Genomic DNA, 5253 nt, shown 5'->3' with positions numbered 1-5253 from the left:
ACAGATCTATGACTGAGCACCACCAAGATTGAAATGGGACAGAATCAGCTGCTCAGTCCGTCCCTATCTACATTTGAACTGGGCCAAAGTATTTTTTGGCCACTTCTATCTATTAGAGGAGTTTCAATGTGCAGCGCATACTTAGCAATCCTCCTTAGCAAGTCAATTTTCTCCAGCATTTCCAGAAATGATTGATTAGCATAATAGCATCTCCATCTGCATCATTCTGTATGATTAAAAAAGCACATTTTGAGTCTCTCTCTCTCTCTCTCTCTCTCATCTCCCTCCCTCTTTGAATAAGTATATACATGAATATGTGAGCCCTAGGGTTCCTGTGGCATCCCTGGGGCTTATTAAAAAAAAAGTGTGTAGAGTGTCCATTGATTTGTAAGGAATTCGCCATTTCCTTCTGTTCCCTTAGGAACCACAATGCAACTCTAAGGATTCTAGGAATATCACCTATCCCCACTTCAGACAACAGAGGAGCTGAAGAGTTTTTCAATAAGGGATATGTCTTTAAAACTACATATGTATCCTGTTATCCCATGTTACCTTTGCAAAAATCCCGTGAAGTAAGGAAGGCTGAGAGATTTCCCAATACTATCCAGTGACTTTCAGGAGACCTTCAAAAATTTGAACCCTCAACACCACCACGTTGCCCAATCTTTCAAACAAAGAACAGCCCCTTATACCACAACAAGAAGAAAGGGGATATATATATATTCATTAAATTTGTTTCCTGCTGGGTCAAGTATTATGCCACTTCTATTCTTGCTAAGATTTCTGAAACAAATGTGATATATATGAATAGAAATCACTCTCTGAAATGGTTTCATCATGGTGACAATACTAATGGTTGAGCTTCTAAAAGTGAAAACGCTAGACTGTCTATGAATCCCGGGGAAGAAATGGAACCACACATTGAAGTGCAAGTTGAACTTGAGGTTAAGCATGAGGTTTTAGTGCGTTGTTGGAAAATCTTTTGTTGAACTTAAGTGCCTTGAAACAGGCTCATTGTCTCTCAGTGTGTCTTGCCTGTTGCCTGGGAGCTCTGGGGTGCACAATACAGTTTCTCTAGCTAATTCTAGGATGAATGTGAGCTCCTAAAGTGGGGGGTTTATAATTAAAATTGCAACTGAACAGGCCAGAAGGGAATGAAGTGCTCCAATTAAACTCCTCCTAAAACGGGACTCAGCTGCTGTTACACTTCTTCCAGGCCAGAGGTGACTTCTTAGTAGCCTTGCTGGTAAATAAAGAATGAGGCTGTATTGTATGAGTCTGATGTGCTATGTAATTGGCTGTGCACAAGTCGGTTGTGATATGTAAATGTTCTCCTGACTCAGTGCTGTTTTGTATAACTAAAGGAGAAATCCTCGCGTGTCCTATTGCAGTGATTGGGACTTATTAGTCTGTGATGGGCGTCTTCTAGGTAGACTGACGCAGACCAGGGCAGGGGAGAATCGCATGTGGGGTTTTCTGCCACAGGACCATGTCTCCCCTTATGAGCCTGCCAGGGCTTTGAGATCTTCTGGGGAAGCTTTTCTCTCCATCCTGCCACCTTTGCAGGCATGTTTGGTAAGAACACAAGAAAGGGCCTTCTCAGCGGCTGCTCCCCACTTGTGGAACTCCCTTCCACAAGAAGGGAGAGGAAGTACCCTCTCTGCTTTCCTTTCACCAGCAGGAAAATACGTATTTTGTTCCAACAGACCTTTGGTCACTAATATCCATGATTTCTGATCGTTTGATATGCTTATAGGATGAGATGATAGTAGGTCTAATAATAAGACGTTTAAAACAAGTTGGAAGAAAAATTAGGAACCTCTTATTGGAATCTCATAGAGTTAATGGTTTTAGGAGAAAGAGAATTACAGCATATCATTGCAGTAGCTGGACAGTGCTATAACTGGCTATAGAATACCTCTTGCTTCTTGGGAAAGTGTGTTTTAAGGGAAATTAACCCGTGTGGTTCCTTCTTCCTCTCCCCTCCTTCTCCCATGCTCATTACTTCATCTACTTCTTGTGGTTTTGAGTTGTTTTGCGAGGACATTTGAACCGGCAAACTATGGTTTGGGATAATTTTTGATCCTGCTTCAAAGCATGGTTTCAATTTGCAGTTAGGAGGCAAAACACTTACCTTTTGCAGCTGAAGAATGAGATAAAAAGGTTTAAAATAAATAAATACCATAGTTTGCCAGTTCAAGCGATACAGCAAATGATGCTTAGTGGAAACCAGGAGGGGAAGAGGGGAACCATTTCATGTAAGGGTAGGTGACTGGGGACAGTGGGAGGGAGCTTCGTTTTGCCATTCCGTCTGAATTAGCCTTCATTGCCAATATGAAGCCTGCATCTACTTTTGCTGGCAAATAAGAGGTGATATCCAATTTAAGTCATACAGTGGTACCTCGGGTTACAGATGCTTCAGGTTACATACGCTTCAGGTTACAGACTCCGCTAACCCAGAAATAGTACCTCGGGTTAAGAACTTTGCTTCAGGATGAGAACAGAAATTGCGCTGCAGCGGTGCAGCTGAAGTGGTGTCTCAGGTTAAGAACAGTTTCAGGTTAAGAACAGACCTCCGGAACGAATTAAGTTCTTAACCCCAGGTACCACTGTACTTAGAGTGGGCCTATTGAAACCAATGGATTTACTTAATGATGAACACTGGATATCATTCATAGAAATTATATAATAAGCAGGAAGTTATTAGAATGTATAATACCAAAAGAGTAGGCAAAATTAGTGACGGGTGAAAAGTTCAGTTTCAGTTGGCTCAGAATCAGCTTTGTCATCCCTCTGGCAAAAACCTTGTTTATTCTGATCCAATCGGAATCAAAATTTGCTCTGTTGCCCGGTTGGCAGACAGTTCAGGATATGAACAGTTGTAAGTTTAGGGGGTTAGACTAGATGGTGCCCCTTGCCCCTTCCCGTTCTTGGGGTCCTTAGCCCAGCAAGGTTTGAAGCTGACAAGAGGAGTTTCCAGAACACCAATACAGTAATTGTGGGTGCCATGAGGCCTGATCCCTTCTCTGTTTCCCTGTGAGTCACCAATACCCTTCCACTTAAACACCTCCAAATTCCTACCCACCTACCTGCAAATCTCAAAGCCTCTTCTACCCATATGTTTACCTGGCTGTGAGGAAAGTTGGAGGTCTATCTCTCTTCTCTGGCTTCTGGTCCCCGAAGCAATGTAACAGAGCGCATCAAACACAACCCTCCCAGGGATACAAATGCCTGCAGCCGTTGTGGAAAAATTAAATTTTCCAGTATTAATTTGTGCCTGAAAGAGAAAGCCCAAAACAGAAGTAGCCAGGTGTCAGCGTTAGGCTAGTGGATTTTGAGGGGGAAGGCGCTGTGTTCTTATTTGGTTCCGATTAAAATCTAAGCTGAAGAAGAACTGGGTGTGCTTCATGCTTTTCATAATTATGGCTAGAAGCAGATGAGCATAAAACAAATGTACTGGTGGCAAGTAATAAAACTCCCTTTATCACAGATAGGAAACAAAGTGAGCAAGTATGGGAAGCATAATAAATGAAGACAGAAGATTCAGAAAAGATAAATAATTTCATAAGAAGAAGCACATGCTAGCCTGAGGAATATTTTTCAGCGCTGAAAAACAAATATACCCACACACATACGCATAGATATGGAGCAGAGGCTCATACAGATGTTTAGCAAAATGGAAGAAAGGAGACTTGAGGCTTTTGAGATGAGGGTCTGCAGAAAAACACATAAACTTTATTAGATGTAAAGGAAAACTAATAAAGAAATATTGGACAGGACTGGAGAGGGACGGAGGCTGCTGCAAAATGTGAAGAGGTGAGGTGATCAAATAGGATCAAGGCCTCCCACCAAGACACAGGCCGAGAGAAGGTTTCCATCTCTCAGGGAAGTGGGCAAATCCAGCTGTAATCCACACTTGGACAGCCCCCACCTTCATGCCATGGTCACCCTACCTTCCTGCCTTCATTTGCTAGACCCTGGCAATTTTCTGGGCTACATGGCACCCATGCTGGACAGAGTCAGCTGTCAATAAGAACTGACCTGGGTGACAGTAACAGTAGCATAGGGCTTGTGGTGTTGTTTGGTTTCAGTTTAGTTTGCTAGGACACAGATGTTATGTACTGAAGTTCTCACCCTGGGCCAGCAGGGGGATACCGTAGATAGTTTTCACTCAGGTCCACATATGCAAATAAGGAATTGAAAGTGACGTTCAGTGATTGGATAGTTACAGAAAGTTGTTACTGTTGCGTTCTAGTAGAGCTCTATATAAGCAGGCTGGCTGAACCCTTCAGTTCAGTTCTGTTCTGACCTGTGAATAAACAAGAGCTGCTTGAAGAATCGCTGTGTCGTCTGATATGTTCACCCACAACTTAACAACAGAGGTGGCTTCTCAGGTGTGCCAGAACTTTTACGCTGACTGTGAAGCTACCTTGAACCAGCTACTGAATTTGCAGCTGTATGCTAGCTATTTGTATCTGTCCACGTCCTACCACTTTGACCGCGATTATGTTGCCTTGTGTCACGTGGCCAAGTTCCTGAAGGAGCAGTCCCAAGAAAAGTGGGAGCATGCAGATAAGTTCCTGAAATATCAGAACAAGATAGGAGAGCGCATCTTGCTGAAGGACCTCAAGAAGTCAGAGAAGGATGAGTGGGGCAACAGTCTGGATGCCCTGCAGAGTGCCCTGCAGGTGAAAATAAATGTGAGCCACGCCTTGCTGGATCTGCACAAGCTCGCAACAGAGAAGGGAGACACTCATCTGAGTGACTTCCTGGAGTCTGAGTACCTGGGAGAAGAGGTGAAGGTCATCAAGCAGCTGGGAGACCACCTCACAAACCTGAGAGGCCTGGGACTGCCGCAGAACGGCATTGGGGAGTACCCGTTTGACAAGCTCACTTTGAAGAAGAGCAGCTGAATGCACTCATCACTTTAGAAAAAGAGTGAAATTTGTAGTCAAGTTTGTGTAGTGTATGTTCAAGAATAAGAAAGAAAGAAAGAAAGAAAGAAAGAAAGAAAGAAAGAAAGAAAGCGAGCCCACCTGGGTAAAGAGGCCATTAAATTGTTTGATTTGATATTTGCTTCTCGCCTTTCCAACAATAATGTCGACCGCAAAGCGGCTTACAATAGCACCATTAAAAATTAACAAATATTACAGTCACTATAATCATATCAAAAACACAGCAGCATAGAAATAAGGCAGAAAACAAACAAATTCAGCCAGCGATATACAATTCAATGCAAACTCGTAGTTATTC

The 5253-nt window shown here is 42.9% G+C and overlaps 1 pseudogene across 1 annotated transcript; it reads left to right on the top strand.

Annotated features, from left to right (window-relative positions):
- The first annotated feature begins 4355 nt into the window (after positions 1–4355).
- LOC308594469 (ferritin heavy chain A pseudogene) lies at positions 4356–4913 on the top strand (annotated as a pseudogene). The gene has a single exon. The product of its transcript is annotated as a ferritin heavy chain A pseudogene (transcript).
- The last annotated feature ends 340 nt before the right edge of the window (positions 4914–5253 follow it).

Source organism: Podarcis bocagei, assembly GCF_964188305.1.
Source record: "Podarcis bocagei genome assembly, chromosome: 9".
NCBI classification, from domain to species: domain Eukaryota; kingdom Metazoa; phylum Chordata; class Lepidosauria; order Squamata; family Lacertidae; genus Podarcis; species Podarcis bocagei.
The sequence above is the reverse complement of the archived record's forward strand: the minus strand, read 5'-3'. Positions and strand labels throughout refer to the sequence as shown.